Below are 18,926 nucleotides of genomic sequence, written 5' to 3'. Positions count from 1 at the left end.
CCCATGTCGACTGGATTCCCACTGTGAAGATGAGCAATGCTGCAGCAGCATCAGTTTCTACTTCTACTACTTTGTCCTTTTCTAGATATGAAAGGAGAAATCCCTCAATTACAGTGGCGATTTTAGCATGTAAATGTTAGTGGGGAAAACTCCCCCAATTATTTTTAGATGCATGTCAGCTTGTTGGAGTGCTGCAGAGATAGATGACTGATAAGTGGCAGAGGAGTTTAATGTCCAAAGCTCTTTATCAAATGATGCCATGCTGACAATAGTTTCAAGCATTTTACATTGACTTAGCTAAGTGCTGCTAATTTGTTTCACTGATATGTGCATTTTCAAAGATTGAGCAATTGAACTCAGGAGCGCTGATTTAAAACAGAAAAAAAGTTAAGAAGAAGCCTCCGATAGTGAAATTAGCAGCAAATCTTTAGTTCTAAGTAATGACTCATTAAGCATTAAATTCCAGAATGTATTACCATGTAAAGTTAACAGCTACAAACAGCTAAGGTAACAGCCTGGTTATTTGCTGGTGCTTATTGCTGTAAGAGGAAGTGCTGCCCAGTATATTTTTATGTCATCGTCATAATGCTAATACGTTCTACAGCGGCCATATTTGTAACAAGTTAAAACTGGAAGAAAAAATATTGTTGCATCTGCTTCATAGAGCTCACTAGTCCATTGCATTATTGTGTGTTAATGTGACTGTATGAATTTTATATGAATAACATACTCTATGCCTTTACTGACTTAAACATTATTGAAGGGTGTCCCATGATATAATATGAATGAGGGTATTTGATTTAAGATCGTGATGATAATGTATGCATTTTTCTATGCCAATAAATTGTGTAAAGATCTGTTGGTAATTGTCTTGTGCTTTGTAACATTGTCTGAATAGATATTGCTGATCATGTTTGTAGGCTTAGACGGTCATTGCGTTTGCATTATGTTCTACTATGCATGTGCAGAATCTTCAGGAGAACAGTGAAGCAATCCTACCTACAGAGGGCACTCCAGCTCTGTCCATGTGAGGAGCACCTCCGCAGAAACTGTTCTTACAGTCCATTCGGAAAGTATTCAGACCCCTTGACTTTTTCCACATTTTGTAAAATTACAGGCTTATTTCTAAAATGGATTAAATCGTTTTCCCCCTCATCAATCTACACACAATACCCCATAATGACAAAGCAAAAACTGGTTTTTATACATTTTTGCAAAGTTATTAAAAATAAAAATCTGAAATATCACATTTACAGAAGTATTCAGACCCTTTACTCAGTACTTTGTTGAAGCACCTTTGGCAGCGATTAAAGCCTTGTGTCTTCTTGGGTATAATGCTACAAGCTTGGCACACCTGTATTTGGGGAGTTTCTCCCATTCTTCTCTGCAGATCCTCTCGAGCTCTGTCAGGTTGGATGGGGAGCATCGCTGCACAGCTATTTTCAGGTATCTCCAGAGATGTTAGATCGAGTTCAAGTCCGGGCTCTAGCTGGGCCACTCAAGGACATTCAGAGACTTGTCCTTTAGCCACTCCTGCGTTGTCTTGGCTGTGTGCTTAGTGTCATTGTCCTGTTGGAAGGTGAACCTTCACCCCCAGTCTGAGGTCCTGAGTACTCTGGAGCAGGTTTTCATCAAGGATCTCTCTGTACTTTGCTCCGTTCATCTTTCCCTCGATCCTGACTAGCCTACCAGTCCCTGCCGCTGATAAACATCCCCACAGCATGATGCTGCCAACACCATGCTTCACCATAGGGATGGTGCCAGTTTTCCTCCAGAAGTGACGCTTGTCATTCAGGCCAAAGAGTTCAATCTTGTTTTCATCAGACCAGAGAATCTTGTTTCTCATGGTCTGAGAGTCTTTAGGTGCCTTTTGGCAAACTCCAAGTGGGCTGTCATGTGCCTTTTACTGAGGAGTGGCTTCCGTCTGGCCACTCTACCATAAAGGCCTGATTGGTGGAGTGCTGCAGAGATGGTTGTCCTTTTGAAAGATTCTCCCATCTCCACAGAGGAACTCTGTCAGAGTGACCATCGAGTTCTTGGTCACCTCCCTGACCAAGGCCCTTCTACCCCGATTGCTCAGTTTGGCTGGCCGGCCAGCTCTGGGAAGAGTCTTGGTGGTTTCAAATTTCTTCCATTTAAGAATGATGGAGGCCACTGTGTTCTTGGGGACCTTCAATGCTGCATAATGTTTTTGGTGCCCTTCCCCAGATCTGTGCCTCGACACAATCCTGTCTCGGAGCTCTACGGACAATTCCTTCGACCTCATGGCTTGGTTTTTGCTCTGACATGCACAATCAACTGTGGGACCTTATATAGACATCATCTGTGTGCCTTTACAAATCATGTCCAATCAATTGAATTTACCACAGGTGGACTCCAATCAAGTTGTAGAAACATCTCAAGGATGATCAATGGAAACAGGATGTACTTGAGCTCAATTTCGAGTCTCATAACAGAGGGTCTGAATACTTATGTAAATAAGGCATTTCTGTTTCTTAACCTGTTTCAATTTGTCATTATGGGGTATTGTGTGTAGATTGAGGAGGAAAAATATGTATTTAATCAATTTTAGAATAAGGCTGTAACGTAACAAAATGTGGAAAAAGTAAAGGAGTCTGAATACTTTCCGAATGCACTGTATAACAGTTTTAGAGATGACGTGAGGAGGGATTCTAATATTAATAGATATGCAAGTAATATTGAAAATAAACGTGTTGGCCCATAGCTGATTGATCATTTGAACTCTTGTCCATCACTGATGATAGCGATCTTGTAATCTTGTAACCAATAACAAAATATTGCCCTATGTAGACTAGGTTATCCCAACTAGCACATTTGGTTCCTTAGAAGTTGTGGTAATGTAAGTTTTTGGTTTCCCAATGGTTCTGGGAACAAAGCCATACGTTTCCTGACCGGTAAAATTTAATGTTTTTTAAAACGGAAGTGAAAATTCCGCCTGTTCTGGGAACGTTCCTTTTTAGGTTGCAGGGACTGAACGTTTTACTGTGGTTCCCTGAAAGTTTTCCTGGGAGGTTTTATTAACATTCTGAGAACACTTTTAACAAAACTGCTAGTTTAGTTTGGGTTAACTGTTTTGAACTCCAAGCACAGATAGGACACATGGAAATTAATTTGCGTGGGCATTAATCATGCCAACACATTTATTTTTTATTGTAGCACAGCGTCAGTGAGATTCAAAACTATGATCTTCTCTTCTCTATCCATAGAATCAGTCTACTACGCCACCAGGGTGGAGCTAGCATGCCATGTGTTTTTAACTCATATAAAGCTGTTCATTTTAGTCTAGTCAAAGAGACCCCGTTTCAAAGGAAACAAGCACTCATTAAGATCAGGTGTGGCGTTTCTCTCTTTCTATCTTTCTTTATTCATTCATTCCCTGTTTCTCCTCTGAAGGTTGATTACTTATAGATAGTTATGGATTACAGAGCAACAGAAAGCAGCCGATTGATCTCTTCCCTGGTGTACCCACCCCTGCAATGTCACCTATTTACACATTGGGACAGAGCCCTAGATTATCTGCTTGCATTGTTCGATTCCTCCTCTGTGTTCTCTCTCTCCTTCCCGCTGGGCACACCACGTCATTTCAACGTGGACATTTGGTTAATATTTGTTTGAGAGGTTGATCAATGAGATTTAAACCTTTATTCACCCACTCAAAACGACAGCCAGAAGTTTGTTGAATTCCCAATGTGTTATCGCTATGCTTTCAACCATCTAAAACCACACCCAAATATCAATGGAAAAACAATGTCAGATGTTTGGTTTAGTTGTCACCTAAATGTGTTATCACTGCACTTTCAACCATTTAAAACCCACAACAAAGTTAAAATGGGAATACAACGTCAGATATTTTGAAGTTAATGTGTTATCACTGTGCTTCATCTAAGAGCACAACCTGGATTGCAATTGAGATTACATTAAAAGTATTTAGTTCAAGTGATCAATGCTGTTCAATATTCTGCACAGATTATTATAGCAATTGTGAAGATCTTGACAATGCAATCAAATATCAACATTTAAAGTATGTCTAATGCTTGGATAGTTTCTTGTGAGCCACTGGCTTAATCCTATTCTTTAACTTTTATTTTTGATTTAGTTGGAGACGTGAATCCAACATATATAATTTGTTAACTTGTTGACAAGTTAATAAGCTGTTTACTGTATTACAAAAGTGATATTGAATTGTATTTGGTTGTCAACACAACCAAATATCAACATTTGAAGGAGATGTAACTTTTGTGCTGCTGATTTAGTCTGGCGTTAATTCCAGTTAGTCTACAAATGAATAATTTATATGTTGGATTCACTTCTCCATCTCAACTAATAATCAAAGTTAAAGAATAGGACTAAATCAAATCTAACTTTATATAAAGTTAATTTTAAGTTTGATTTGATTTGGTTGAGATGGAGACGTGAATCCAACATATCAATTATTCATTTGTAGACAAACTGGAATTAAAGCCAGACTAAATCAGTGGCACAGATGGAACTTTCCAAGCAGAAGATACAGCTCCTTCAAATGTTGATATTTTGTTGCGTTGACAACCAAAAACAATTCAATACCTAGTTTGTCTACAAATTAAGCATTGATATGTTGGAGTCACGTCTCCATCTCAACCAAAAATCAAGGTTAAAGAATAGGACTAAAATAGAATAGGACTCAAATCAAATCAAACTTTAAATTTACTTAGAGGGGCTATGTCATAAACCCTAAAAGTTCCAGAATGGGGTGAAAATGGCAGCCAATACAAACCAGTCTAATTGGAATGAATGGCAGTAAACGCATAATCCTGTATTTACTTATGCAGGAAAATAAAAGTAAGGCATGTGATATCAGAAATGTAAATATTGTCAACCTAATAATACTAAAATATTATAATATAATTATAAATACAGTTTATACGGGTTGTATACCAAATTTCTGTTTAAATAGATTCTAAAATATTTGTAAACAGACCAAATCATGTCTACATTTTTGTTTTCTTGGAAAACTGTGAGTGCTATCATAAGCTACAACATCAGTACTTGTTGCATTTGCAACTTGTCTAAGTCCTATCAACAACTGATTTCTGCTAGTTTATGGCTGTGGATTGACTGCATTGTTTGACTGGAATGTTGGCATATTGGCAGTTAAGTTGAATAATTTATGGTATCATTCCTCTAAAACTGTCTGGCTAGCTAGCTATAATTTATTCAAATTCAGAAGCAGAGTTGTCATGCCCGCCTGTGCCGCTCTGTTCCGTTTTGTTCTTTTTCCCCCTCCATTTAAATGTTTTGTATTTTTTCAGCGTCTGTTGAGGGGCCATGAGTCAATAGCTGAAGTTAAATGGGCTCCATCGATCAGGGGGGATTTGGCTGTTTACTGAGTGTGGAGATGGCGAAGCACCTAGGCTGTGCAGCCCAGTCAGTCGATGATGAATGATAGTTTCTCAAGTGTTTATTTCCTAGTTTACCTGGTTCTGACCATTCTGCCTGCCCTGACCCCGAGCCTGCCTGCCATCCTGTACCTGCCTGACTCTGACCTGATTACGAACCTCTGCCTGTCCTCGACCTGCCCTTTGCCTGCCCTGTGATCTAATACATTATTATTGAGAACTGTTGGGAGACAATGCCTCCTAAACGATGGAAGGTGAAGTGCCTGAGCATGGAGGCTGGAGAAAGCAGCCACACTTTATCAAGTCACTGGCTGTCATATTAGGGCCTACACCTTGAGAGCGCCATGATGAGTTATGGTGAAGAAAGACGTTCAGAGCTATGGACTCCCTCTTGGTTCCTCTCCAAGAATTTACAACAGCATTCCTCCCATCTTTTATGTTGTTTTTCTCTCATCTCCACTATAAACAAGTCCTAGATCTTGCCCTCTCTGAATCCTAGTATAGCCCTGAGTGTATATATACTGAGTATACCAAAAATTAGGAACACCTTCCTAATATTGAGTTGCAGAACAGCCTTAATTCGTCGGGGCATGGACTCTACAAGGTGTCTAAAGTGTTCCGCAGGGATGCTGGCCCATGTGGGCTCCAACGCTTCCCACAGTTGTGTCAAGTTGGCTGGATGTCCTTTGGGTTGTGGACCATTCTTGATACACATGGGAAACTGTTGAGCGTGAAAAATCCAGCAGTGTTGCTGTTCTTGACACAAACAAGTGCGCCTGGCACCTACTATCAAATCCCGTTCAAAGGCACTTCAATCTTTTATCTTGCTCATTCACCCTCTGAATGGCACACATACACAATCCATGTCTCAATTGTCTCAATGCTTAGGAATCCTTCTTTAACCCGTTTCATCCCCTTCATCTATTCTGATTGAAGTGGATTTAACAAGTGACATCAATAAGGGTCCATAGCTTTCACCTGGATTCACTTGGTCAGTCTATGTCATGGAAAGGGCAAGTGTTCTTAATGTTTTGTATACTCAATTGTGTGTATGTTGTGCTGTGTATAATATATTGTGTATATATTTAAATTCTAAGCAGCTAACCTGTTTTGTCCCTTGTTATATCCGGTGAGTTAACCTTTCAACAGCTCACTCTCACACATGCACAAACATATGATTGTGTTGCCCTTTACAAATGGCCATCCTGTGCTCTGAAATCAATATTTTACAGCCATGGTAAAGCATATCCTTTCCAAGCCCGTGCTTTAATCTCTTGTCACATGATATGAGTGGGAACATTATACCAGTGGTGAATTTTAATTTGAAAGTCAAAGGGGAGGAACTTTGGATCTTCTCCTCCAATGCATTTTGAGAAGGAGGATAGAGGACATGCGGAATCAAGGAAATGTAGATTGTATGCATTTGTATGCTGGATAAATCTAAAAGTGGGCTGGCCGATATGGTCATCGTCCAATGATCTCCTCCTTGCTGTTCTCTTAACAACTCTCACTTCACAGTTGCTGCCTGCAGGGCTCCTATCCCCTCTACTTGTCTCTTTCAAGTGGTTAACTGTGAAGACAGTGGGTTCATATTGATGCGTCGGAGAGTTCAATATCTGGCCGTGGAATGGAGTGTTTAAAACAGGGCTAGCAGGCAGTCTTTGTGCACTGGTGTAGAAGCCTGTATCGATTAACTTGACAGCAGTTTAGCCGTGTGGTGTGCTGCTCCCTAAGGAGGTTAGTCTGGTCCTGCTCCCTTTACCCTGGTTGCTAATGGGAGTTGGAGGGACGTTAGACGTGAGGGGAGTTCTCATTTCCTTTGTCATTTACATTTTAGTCATTTAGCAGATGCTCTTATCCAGAACGATTTACAGGAGCAATTAGGGCACATCGACAGATTTTTCACCTAGTCGGCTCGGGGATTAGAACCAGCGACCTTTCGGTTACTGGCACAACGCTCTTAACCACTAAGCTAGCTGCCGCCCTGACCTAGCTACTTGTATATTTCCGGCCATTACCTTGGTCTTTGGATGTTTTGGGATGTTTTAAGTTGGTACTAAGAGATCTGGAGTGAGATGAGGGGAGATTTCAGTTTTGTTTTCTTTCTACAACCAGTCAATGGGTGTTTTAAAAGTTATCCTTTTTGACCCATCTGATTTTAAAATACAGTTGTTATTCAGTAGTTGATACTGTTGATATACAGTAGAACATTTCATGTTTGAATTGTCCAGTCTCATCAAACTTGTGCACTGCATCGTTAGGTGGACCTAACCCATTGACTCTCAGCCGTCCTCAATTTCTCTCCATTAACCAGACCACCAATGTCTCTGAGCTCTTACCACAGGTGCCAGCCATTACATCTCCTGTTGTTATTTGCCATAAAAAGCAGCTGAATGGCGATCAACAGTGGGGCCTATAAAAGGCATCGGGGGGTGAGATGGTGTCATCAATCAGACACAGTGGTGAAAACACCAGCCTCTCCACTGGGAGTTGAAATAGATTTTTCTAAGTCTCAAAGACTAGGGTGTGTGAGACAGAGGGGGAAGGGAAATTATGGAAGGAATGGGGGAATTGGGAGAAGGAGAGTGATCTGATGGTGGATGCTGTGAGAGAAGGGTGGGGAAAAAAGAATGTGAGAGAATGATGTTGAAATACTTCAGACTTAAAGTTTTCGAGAGTGGCACTACAGCTACATTAGTGATTTTGTTGCCTTGGATTCCTCAAAAGTCTTGGTTTGACAATAAGTGGTTACTACAGTATTACGCAATAGGTATTGCTACGCAATGCAACACTCTGCAACCAAATGATTGGATGGCCTTTCCAGTGCTTGATATAACTATGTTAGCTACAATACTATTTGTTTTAGTTGTTTTAACTCCCTCTCTCTCCCGTTTGCCAACTAACTGTAACACCTAGCTACCACAGCTCCATGGCCACTAAGGACAGGAGGCAAGGAGACAAGGAAGGAAGCCAATGTTGGATTAGCGTGACTCCTCCAATGGCAGTGACTCAATAATTCAACTGTGAAGGGTCTGAATCATGCTTTGATGGTTTTCTCCTGCTCTAGCTACTCATCCACGAAACGCCCTATCCATTCAAACAACAAGTAGGGCTCTTCAACTCCGGTCCTGGAGGGCTAGAACATTTCCGTTTTTTATCATCTTCTACTAATTAGAGACAGATTCAGACCTGGGACACCAGGAAAGTGAAATCAACAACCAGGTAGAAAGAAAAACCGGAAGTGTTTCGGGACCGGAGATGAAGAGCCCAGTACAGTACAGTCAGATCTGAGTCAGAGCTCTATTCTTATCATAGCCCTGGTGTAGTGGTATATTCTAATAGCATCCCGAGTGGTCTAAGGCTGTGCCACTAGAGATCCTGGTTCGAATCCAGGCTCTGTCGTTGCCGGCCGTGACCGGGAGACCCATGGGGCGGCGCACAATTGGCCCAGTGTTGTCCAGTGTAGGGGAGGGAATGGCCGGCAAGGATGAAAAAATAATAATGTAAGTCGCTCTGGATAAGAGCGTCTGCTAAATAAAAAAATAAAAATAAAAAAAATAAATAAATAATAATAATAATAATAATAGCCACACTGGTGCACTGACCCCTGCCTGTGTCTCATAGCATAACCGTGTCCGGCAATGCCAGAGGTGTTGGGAGACAAGACATTCGTTCTGTCCTCTCCTATAGTTTACTCTGTTAGACGGTTACACCATATACAGTGGGGAAAAAAGTATTTAGTCAGCCACCAATTGTGCAAGTTCTCCCACTTAAAAAGATGAGAGAGGCCTGTAATTTTCATCATAGGTACACATCAACTATGACAGACAAATTGAGAAAATAAATTCCTGAAAATCACATTGTAGGATTTTTAATGAATTTATTTGCAAATTATGGTGGAAAATAAGTATTTGGTCAATAACAAAATTTCTCAATACTTTGTTATATACCCTTTGTTGGCAATGACACAGGTCAAACATTTTCTGTAAGTCTTCACAAGGTTTTCACACACTGGTATTTTGGCCCATTCCTCCATGCAGATCTCCTCTAGAGCAGTGATGTTTTGGGGCTGTCGCTGGGCAACACGGACTTTCAACTCCCTCCAAAGATTTTCTATGAGGTTGAGATCTGGAGACTGGCTAGGCCACTCCAGGACCTTGAAATGCTTCTTACGAAGCCACTCCTTCGTTGCCCGGGCGGAGTGTTTGGGATCATTGTCATGCTGAAAGACCCAGCCACGTTTCATCTTCAATGCCCTTGCTGATGGAAGGAGGTTTTCACTCAAAATCTCACGATACATGGCCCCATTCATTCTTTCCTTTACACGGATCAGTCGTCCTGGTCCCTTTGCAGAAAAACAGCCCCAAAGCATGATGTTTCCACCCCCATGCTTCACAGTAGGTATGGTGTTCTTTGGATGCAACTCAGCATTCTATGTCCTCCAAACACGACGAGTTGAGTTTTTCCAAAAAGTTATATTTTGGTTTCATCTGACCATATGACATTCTCCCAATCCTCTTCTGGATCATCCAAATGCACTCTAGCAAACTTCAGACGGGACTGGACATGTACTGGCTTAAGCAGGGGGACACGTCTGGCACTGCAGGATTTGAGTCCCTGGCGGCGTAGTGTGTTACTGATGGTAGGCTTTGTTACTTTGGTCCCAGCTCTCTGCAGGTCATTCACTAGGCCCCCCCCGTGTGGTTCTGGGATTTTTGCTCACCGTTCTTGTGATCATTTTGACCCCACGGGGTGAGATCTTGCGTGGAGCCCCAGATCGAGGGAGATTGACAGTTATTTTGTGTTTCTTCCATTTGTGTCACGGATTCTGCCGAGACTGCCCTTCCTGCTGGCTCAGGCAGGCTTCGGCGTTCGTCGTCACCGGAGTACTAGCTGCTGCCGCTCTATGTTATATGTTTCTATGTTCACTTGATTGTTGTCTGTTGTTGCGCACCTGTTCCCCATTATGTTAGTTTGTCTGCCTATTTAATCTGTACAGGTCCACTGTTTGGTGTGCGTGTTTATTGTATGTACGAGTGTCATTAGTGTGAGCGGGTTTTGCTCCTCCTTTGTTGTTTTGGAGGATTTTCCTTGTATTTCTTTACTACTCAGTAAAGTGGTTCTTCATCTCATTCTGTGTCCTGCGCTTGACTCTGGCCTACCGCATTCCACCGACATTCATGACAATTCGCACCAACTGTTGTCACCTTCTCACCAAGCTGCTTGGCGATGGTCTTGTAGCCCATTCCAGCCTTGTGTAGGTCTACAATCTTGTCTCTGACATCCTTGGAGAGCTCTTTGGTCTTCGCCATGGTGGAGAGTTTGGAATCTGATTGATTGATTCTGTGGACAGGTGTCTTTTATACAGGTAACAAACTGAGATTATGAGCACTCCCTTTAAGAGTGTGCTCCTAATCTCAGCTTGTTACCTGTATAAAAGACACCTGGGAGCCAGAAATCTTTCTGATTGAGAGGGGGTCAAATACTTATTTCCCTCATTAAAATGCAAATCAATTTATAACATATTTTACATGCGTTTTTCTGGATTTTTTTGTTGTTATTCTGTCTCTCACTGTTCAAATAAACCTACCATTAAATTTATAGACTGATAATTTCTTTGTCAGTGGGCAAACGTACAAAATCAGCAGGGGATCAAATACTTTTTTCCCTCACTGTATATATATATACTGTATGCTCTTATCCTTCTCTCTTATTCAAAGCTTCTTTCCATTTTTCAGCAACGGAAGTCTTTAACAGAAGTATTTTTTCTCTTTTTGTCCTCATGCTCAATTGCGAAGGTGTCACACCCTGATCGGTTTCACCTGTTTTTGTGCTTGTCTCCACCCCCCTCCAGGTGTCGCCCATCTTCCCCATTATCCCCTGTGTATTTATACCTGTGTTCTCTGTTTGTCTGTTGCCAGTTTGTCTTGTCTTGTCAGGTCTTACCAGCGTGCTTTCCTGTTTTCCTGTTTCTCAAGTGTTTATTTCCTAGTTTTCCCGGTTCTGACATTTCTGCCTGCCCCCGAGCCTGCCTGCCGTCCTCTACCTGCCTGACTCTGACCTGATTACAAACCTCTGCCTGTCCTCGACCTGCCCTTTGCCTGCCCCGTGTTCTAATAAATTATTATTGAGAACTGTCCCATCCGCCTCCTGTGTCTACATCTGGGTCATATCCTGAGTCATGATAGTACGAACTGGCCGTGACTGACCCAGCAGACTCAGACCAGCTCCACAATACTGTCTCCCAGCAAGGAGCCACCATTGGAAGACACGATGAGTTACTGCAAAGCCTCATGGAGGGACTCCATACCCTGGCAGAACGCCATGACCATGCGTTCGATACATTGCTGGAGCAATTCCGTGGATTCCCTACAAGGCAGCAAGCCACACCAGTAATTCCCCAGACTCTCAGCAACCCCGCCACCAGCGGCGCTTCTTCCCATCCCACCCCAGTGTCCTGAGAACCCCACTTACCTCCTGCCAGGCCTTTCTCTCCCAGTGCTCCCTCATCTTCGAGCTGCAGCCTTCTTCGTTCCCCTCAGACCGCTCGAGGGTAGCGTACCTCATAACGCTGATGTCCGGGAGGGCACTCGCCTGGGCTACGGCGGTGTGCGAGCAACAGGCCACCGTCTGCCTCAGTCTGGAGGAGCTTGTGGCGGAAGTACGGAAGGTGTTCGATTCTTCGTTGTCCGAGAGAGAGGCTGCTCGTAAACTGCTCCAGCTACGTAGTGTGGCAGACTACGCGGTGGATTTCCGCACGTTGGCGACTGAGAGTGCATGGAACCCGGAAGCATTGTTCGACATGTTCCTTCACGGATTATCGGAGGTGATCAAGGATGAGCTCGCAGCCCGGGAGCTGCCCATGGACCTCGACTCCCTCGTAGCCTTGACCCTCCGGATCGATGGGCGGCTATGAGAACGTAGGAGGGAGAGGGAATCTGTTCCCTGTCACCTTCGCTCGCCCGCCCTCAATTCCCACCTCACTTCCGAGGAATCCCGAAAACCCCCGAAGTAATTTCCGAGAGAATCTGATGTCACCCGAGTGCTCACGGGACTCGCCGAGGGCGGTCGACTCGCCTCCTCCTGAACCCAAGCTACTGGGAAGGGCTCGATTGTCTCCGGATGAACGTTTACGTAGACTGAACACCAGGAGCTGTCTGTATTGCGGGACTACAGGACATTATATTTCCACCTGTCCATTAAAAAGACCAGGCTCATCAGTAGGTACGAGTACTCTGGTGAGCCGAACAGGGATTTTCCAATCTCCCATTACTCGCACCCCTCTCCATGCCACCCTGTTGTGGGGTGACCAGGCCAAATCACTTCAGGTGCTCATTGACTCTGGGGCCGATGAGAGCTTTATCGATGCTACCTTGGTGTCGGAGCTGGGTATCTCCACTCAACCCCTCTCCATTCCCATGGACGTCAGAGAGCTGGATGGGCGCTCTATTGGCAGAGTCACCCGCAATACAATTCCTGCTCATAGAACCTCCCCATGTACCCGTGGTTTTGGGATATTCATGGCTCCAGAAGCACAATCCCCTGATCCACTGAGCTACTGGTTCAATCGTGGGTTGGAGCCTGTTCTGCCATGCTCATTGTCTTAAGTCGACCCAGCCTGCCCCGGGACGTCTTTCTGCAGGCTTAAGAGAAGCCTCGGATCTCTCCGCCATTCCCGCGGAGAACATGGAAGTCTTCAACAAGGCCCGAGCTACGTTTTTCCCTTCACATCGACCCTACGACTGCGCCATTGACCTTCTTCCGGGCACTACACCCCCTCGGGGCGGCTTTACTCCCTGTTGGGTCCGGAGACCAAGGCTATGGAGGAGTACGTTGAGAACTCTCTCGCTGCAGGGCCTATTCGTCTATCGACCTCTCCCGCCGGCGCAGGGTTCTTCTTTGTGGACTACAGGGGACTTAATGACATCATGGTTAAAAACCGTTACCCTCTACCACTCATCACCTCGGCTTTCAAACCTCTTCAGGGATCGACCATCTTCTCTAAGTTGGACCTTTGGAACGCCTACCATCTGATTCGGATACGGGAAGGAGATGAGTGGAAAACAGCCTTTAACATGGCTAGCAGGCACTATGAGCACTAATTTAGGGCATTTGGACTGACCAACGCTCCCGCTGGGTTCCATGCCCTGGTCAACAATGTGCTCCGGGACATGCTGAACCGGTTCGTGTTTATCTACCTCGACGACATCCTTGTCTTTTCCCGTTCAGCTCAAGAACACGTCATCCATGTCCGACAAGTCCTTCAGCGTCTCCTGGAGAACCAGCTTTTCGTTAAAGTGGAGAAGTGTGAATTCCATAGCTCCACCATCTCCTTCCTAGAATATGTCATCGCTGTAGGAAATATATAGATGGATCCAGACATGGTGAGAGCAGTGGTGGATTGGCCTCAACCCACATCCAGAGTGCAGCTGCAACGTTTCCTGGGGTTTTCTAATTTCTACCACCACTTCATCCGGGGTTACAGCATCCTGGCTTCCCCCCTCTCAGCACTCACCTCTCCCAAGGTTCCCTTCACGTGGTATCCAGCAGCTGACCAGGCGTTCTCGGACCTCAAACGTCGATTCACTACAGCATCCAACTTAATCCATCCGGATCCGTCCCGTCAGTTTGTGGTGGAGGTTGACGCCTCAGATGTCGGAGTGGGGGCCGTCCTGTCCCAGCATTCTGCCCAGGACCAAAAGCTGCACCACTGCGCTTTCCTCTCCCATCATCTTACCCCTGCTAAGAGGAACTATGATGTGGGAAATTGAGAACTCCTCGCCGTCAAGATGGCGTTGGAGGAGAGGAGGCACTGGTTGGAGGGGGTGGAACCCCGATTCTTAGTGTGAACTGACCATAAGAACCTGGAATATCTCTGCACCGCCAAGCGCCTCAACTCTAGGCAGGCTCGTTGGACCCTGTTATTCACCCATTTCAATTTCACTCTCTTCTACCACCCGGGGTCCAAGAACGTGAAGCCTGACACACTCACGGTTGTATTGCCCCGCTGCTACTCCGTCTGACCCAGAGACCATCCTCCCTACCTCCTGTCTAGCGGCTGCTGTCGCCTGGGGTATAGAGAGCCTGGTCCGTAAGGCACAGCCTTCCCAGCCGTAAGGCGCAGTCTTCCCAAGTTACCCTCAGCCAAGGAGACAGCTCAGCTCATGGTGCAGTACGTCTTCCGGATCCATAGACTTCCGGTCGACATGGTCTCCGATCGTGGTCCCCAGTTCTCGTCCCGGTTCTGGAAGGCGTTCTGCACCCTAATTGGGTCGTCGCCCAGCTGGTCCTCTGGTTTCCAAAAAAACGGCCAGTCGGAGCAAGCCAATCAGGACCTGGAGAGGGCCCTTTGTTGCCCCGTTTCCGCCAACACCACCACCTGGAGCCAGCAACTCGTGTGGGTGGAATACGCCCGTAACACCCTCCCTGCTCGGCCACTGGTCTCTTTCCCTTCGAGTGTTCCTTGGGATATCAGCCCACACTTTTCCCTGAGCAAGAGAAAGAAGTCAGCATACACTTTGCCTAGATGTTCACCCACTGCTGTCGCCGTACCTGGAAGAGAGCCCAGGCCGCTCTTTTGAAGACCACATCCAGGTATCGGCGACAAGCGGATCGCTACCGGACCCCTGCTCCCTGCTATCGGCTCGAGCAGAGGGTATGGCTTTCCACTCGGGACCTGCCCCTCCGGGTGGAGTCCCGTAAACGTTCCCCCCGTTTCATCTGCCCTTTCTCCATCTCTAAAATCCTTAGTCCCTCTGCTGTTCGTCTTCTGTTACCCCGCACCCTCCGTATCCATCCTATGTTTCATGTGTCCAAGATAAAACCTGTGTCTCACTGTCCTTTGTCTTCTGTTTCCAGGTCAGGAAAAAAGCAGCCAGAGGAACTCACAATAACTCATGTTGTTTTAGAGGAGATGGGATGTGAAGGAAGCCAATCTCTAGAGGATAGATGTTATCTGTGATGTTTGAAGTTAATTGATGGGTTACTACCTCAGCTGTATGACCTCAGTTTTTCAAGTCAATAGTACGAGTGTATATGGACGAGAGTATGTTTAGGCCTTGATATAACACGAGGTGCACAAGCAAAACTAAATTCTATATCTTCACACAAATGAATTAATGTAGTTGACTTTTGTCCAGGACAATAGGGTTTGAAACCATTATAGCCCTGCTACCATACAGTTACCACATTATCCAGGCTGACAGACATTCTAATTTAAAGTCTTTTTTTCCCCTATCTGTTCCTTTCTCTCATTGTTCATTAGTCCATGCAGGGACACAAAAGCCTGTCTCCAAGGATCAATTAGTCACTTAGTGAATTACGAACTGTAGAGAGATGAGAGAGGGAGTAGGAGAGATAAAGGCACAGGCCATGTTAGTCTGAAGTGATAAAGTGACTACATCTTACTTCCGCGTCATTACCATGACAGCAGGCCACTGAGTGGGAGGACATCACCATGCACGTCAGCCACTCTCCCACGAGCAGCAGCCCCTTCGATTCACCTCACCTCCATTCTCCTACCCTCTCCATCTTTTTGCCTTTTTTCTCCTCTTTGTCTTCTGTAGTCTCTCTTTCTCAACTTGCTTTCCTTCGTTTCTTGGCGTGCTCTTATAGAGTGTGACACTCCACCAAAGCAAAACAGTGGGTTGGCACAGTAAGTCACAGCAGGACACAGACAGACACAAAACAGCACAAACGGGTAAACAAGGCTATTTATAGGGGCTTGTATTCCCTTAAGGATCAAAAAACGCACTGCACTGCATAGAGGGAGAAAGAGACAACAAAAAAGCGTGATGACAGTAGTTGTCTGTTGTTTTACAAGTAGTGAGAGACAGAGAGGTGTGTCTGGTAAAGTGGCTTTCACAGTGTGACACCATAGGCGAAGACTCTTAATTGTTTGTTAATACAGAATGAAGTAGCAGAATGCTATCACACTATGTCTGTGTGTTACTGGTAGGATGTGAACTCCGGTCTCAATGTCTTAACCATTAGACCAAAAACCTCTTCGGCCGAGGATGACATTGGACTTCATGCAGGGCTACATCATCATAAGAGCATGATTCCAAATCACATCCACTACATTGTCATGACATGCCTTTCATTATTGTGATGACTATTATTTATCGACTAATTACCTATTATGTTTAATTGTTACTAGATGAAATTAATCATGTAACAATTAACTCATTAGGAATTTGGTTGTTTAACAAGTTACCGTTTCCCAAATTAACTCTAAAGATATCTAGATATCTCTTATCATTTAACAGTCATTTATTAATCATTTACCTCATAGCAGTCTCATTTGAAAGTCGTAGGCTCTTTAAGTCTGTACGAACCCGGGTCTTGATGATCATTCCGTACCACACAAATGTATTTAATTATTTATTTCCTAACTAATAAAAATGATAACACAAGATACAAACACGTACACAGTATAGGTAGGGATTAGAAACGTAATACAATGAAAACGGGTCCCTAGCGGACTAACACAATATGACACTTGTTACAAAAGATGGAGGGAGAGGGAGAGGGAGAGGGAGAGGGGACGGACGGACGGACCGACCCACCCACCCAGTAATCCTAATACTTTGGGATTAGAACTGCCGCCCGTTATGGAAGAAAAGCAATGCATGTATTTACATGTTAGAGGTCTTCTGGTGTATCTCTGTTGGACCCAGGCCTTCGTGGGAAGGGGTCTATTGGGCCTTCTCTCTCGGATGGCCTTTTAGTCCACAAGAGGTCACAATGTCCTTCTTCTTACTTGTCTGTTTACTTTCACTCGTTCTGGAAGTGGTCTTCTGAGGACGGCTAATCAGCTGTGTCGATGATCCCCTGTGGGGTGATGAGAGCAGTGTAGTAGACAATGGTTTGAAGAGAGTAACAGGATGGTCCCACTTAAATTCACCTTCTTAGATACAGTACTTAGAACAGCTACTCAGCCGTAACATTGATTGTTAGTGGAGGCAACTTTGTCGTCTTCACCTCGTGTTGACTTTCAGGGTCGGGACCAATATGGACAAAAGCTGCATCTTGAGGTCCGTCTAGTCTGATCTGATAATTCTTATCTCAGTCTTTTATGCACTCTGCTAAAGAGGGGCGTTTCCGTCATACTGACACGCTCTCTGAGCTCCGTCGGGCGTGGCTAGTTACGAGGCAAATGTATTATTATCACTATGATTTTGTTAGAAAGCTAAAATCACATTCCTATCTTCATGAAAACATTGTCTTCCTCCTTGATATTTTCTACCCAAGGTAAAGGATCTAAACCTGATATACACAGTGTAAAAGCTCTTCAAGTCACAATGTTTTCATTATAACTGTCACGCGTGCTGTAGGTGGGTGTAGTGGTGGAATCAAACGCAGGACACCGAAGTATAGTCCAACAGACTTTAGTAACTCTCCAACAAGAGTGTTCTCTCAAACGAGAACACTTGCCCGTAGGCGAAATAACGCACGAAGGCGAACAAAACAAATGCGCACTACACCGGTGCGTAAACACTCCACGCAGTGGAGGGAAGCTCAACCGAGCGAAATAGCGAACATCAGCCCTACACACGACAGACAAAAATCAATAACACACAACACCTGACAAACACAACGAGAACTAAATAGGACACTAATGACACTAAATGAAAACAGGTGTGACAACAATCAGACAAAAGCAAACGAACATGAAACATACAACGGTGGCAGCTAGTATTCCGGAGACAACGAACGCCGAAGCCTGCCCGAACAAGGGAGAGAGGCAGCCTCGGCCGAAACCGTGACAGTACCCCCCCCTTGACGCGCGGCTCCAGACGTGCGCCGACTCCGGCCTCGGGGACGACCCGGAGGATGCGGAGCAGGATGCGTCGGTGGCCCACGATGGAATTCCGTCAGGAGAGGAGTCTCCCTGATCTCACTTTCTTGGAGTGGGCCAGCTACCACCGGCCTGAGAAGGGACACATGGAACGAGGGGTTAATACTTTTATATTCAACAGGTAGCTGTAATTTATAACACACCTCGTTCAACCTTCCCAGGACTTTAAATGGCCCTACAAACCGCCGACCCAGTTTCCGACAGGGCAGGCGGAGGGGCAGGTTCCTGGTAGAGAGCCAGACTCGATCACCAGGTGCGTACACCGGTCCCTCACTGCGGTGGAGATCGGCGCTCGCCTTATGACGTCGGAGGGCCCGCTGCAGGTGGACGTGTGCAGCGTTCCATGTCTCCTCCGAGCGCCTCGCCCACTCATCCACCGCAGGAGCCTCGATCTGGCTCTGCTGCCAGGGTGCCAGAACCGGCTGGTAACCTAACACACATTGGAAAGGGGTTAGGTTAGTGGAGGAATGGCGTAGGGAATTCTGGGCCATTTCGGCCCAGGGAACGACCTTGCCCACTCCTCCGGCCGGTCCTGGCAGTATGTTCTAAGAAACCTGCCCACATCCTGGTTTACACGTTCCACCTGCCCATTACTCTCCGGGTGGTAACCCGAGGTGAGGCTCACCGAGACCCCCAACCGCTCCATAAAGGCCCTCCAGACTCTGGAGGTA

The 18,926-nt window shown here is 45.1% G+C and overlaps 1 pseudogene; it reads left to right on the top strand.

Annotated features, from left to right (window-relative positions):
* LOC121546515 overlaps positions 1-14,167 on the top strand; it is a 108,225-nt pseudogene extending 94,058 nt beyond the window's left edge.
* Positions 14,168-18,926: the final 4,759 nt, after the last annotated feature.

The sequence above is a fragment of the Coregonus clupeaformis genome, chromosome 30 (assembly GCF_020615455.1).
Source record: "Coregonus clupeaformis isolate EN_2021a chromosome 30, ASM2061545v1, whole genome shotgun sequence".
Taxonomy (NCBI): domain Eukaryota; kingdom Metazoa; phylum Chordata; class Actinopteri; order Salmoniformes; family Salmonidae; genus Coregonus; species Coregonus clupeaformis.
Note: the sequence above shows the minus strand (reverse complement) of the source record. Positions and strands in the feature narration are given on the sequence as shown.